Below are 1,369 nucleotides of genomic sequence, written 5' to 3' on the forward strand. Positions count from 1 at the left end.
ATTCTTATTGATATCTGCCCCTTTTTCAAAATTAAATAAATTGAAACAATAATAGTCTTCAAATAACAAAACATAGCAAAAACTTTAACTCTTTCTCGAACAACAGTTCTTATGAATGCACATTATACAAATTCATATTTCTTCCACAATCTAACTTTTATCATTCTCTTAAATAAATTTATTGAGCCAGCATTTTTATAATCACTTTCCAGATTCTTCCACAATCTTATTCCTTGAACTGAAGTACATCGATCCTTCAAATTTGTTTGAATTTTAGGCTTTACAAACATCTCTATGCCCTTAAGGTTACCCTTAAGGTTATAATTACTTACTCTCTTCACAAAATTTAACTACATRAAGTAGATAATAATTACTATTTTTGTTTGTTTGTTTGTGTAGTTGGCATCCATTTTAAATTACACACTACACCCCTAAAATATAAAATAAGTGGCAATATGCAGAGGAGAATAATATTTTTGACCTTCTAGTGTTGCTGTTTATGTATACTAGACATGTTTCAGCACCAYTGCAACTCTGTTTAGATCCTAACTAGTCCTCATTTTAACATGGACTCATCTCATTTAAGACCAAAGTTAAACTGTTTTAGACATTGACTCTCTTTGTTCTATTAATAAATTTCTACCTTTGTTAAATTGTTTTATACAAAAGTGTTTCTAGTTTTTTTGTAACACATTATTTTCAATTCAGTGAACTAGTACAAATATTACAAATAACAGATGAAAAACTCAGATTAGAATTAGAGCTCCTTAATTAATAATTATATTCCAAGCCTTGTCCTTGATGTAGTGACTATGTAGAGTTAAAAGTACTTGTAAAATGGGTATAGATATAGATTAGTGGTGCAGGGAGTAGGCATTTACCTTAAAACCAGAGAATCGCAGGTTCAGATCCCTGCCCGAGCGCATTCTGTTGTTGTGTTGGGCAAGACACTTTACCCAACTTCCCCCGTGTATTGTACTTTCGGTGTGACTGCTGTGGTCTTGAGGGACTGTAGGTGCACACTGGCAGCCACACTTACTCAACACTTGAATGATGCATGAAATTGTAAAGCATCTTTGAATGTCTAAAAAAAGCAATGAGTCTAATGCATTATTAAAGCGGGTAAAATAAGTATTGAACACGTCACCATTTTTCTCAGTAAATATATTACTAGAGGCGCTAATGACATGAAATTTTCACCAGATGTTGGTAACAACCCAAGTGATCCATACATACAAAGAAATCAAACCATAAATGTCCAGAAATGAAGTTATTAATAAATATCTAATGTATATGTCAGAAATTGGAATAACGAGAATCACGTTAAGTTCAATACTCCAACTGTGGCTGCTTATCACGATAGCAATCC

At 32.4% G+C, this 1,369-nt stretch overlaps 1 protein-coding gene across 1 annotated transcript in view; it reads left to right on the top strand.

Moving 5' to 3' along the window:
- The window catches only part of tshr (thyroid stimulating hormone receptor), a 55,787-nt gene that overhangs the window by 31,954 nt on the left and 22,464 nt on the right, over positions 1 to 1,369 (top strand). The gene's annotated exons all lie outside the window — the stretch shown is intronic.

This window comes from Austrofundulus limnaeus, unplaced genomic scaffold (genome assembly GCF_001266775.1).
Source record: "Austrofundulus limnaeus strain Quisiro unplaced genomic scaffold, Austrofundulus_limnaeus-1.0 Scaffold214, whole genome shotgun sequence".
NCBI lineage: Eukaryota > Metazoa > Chordata > Actinopteri > Cyprinodontiformes > Rivulidae > Austrofundulus > Austrofundulus limnaeus.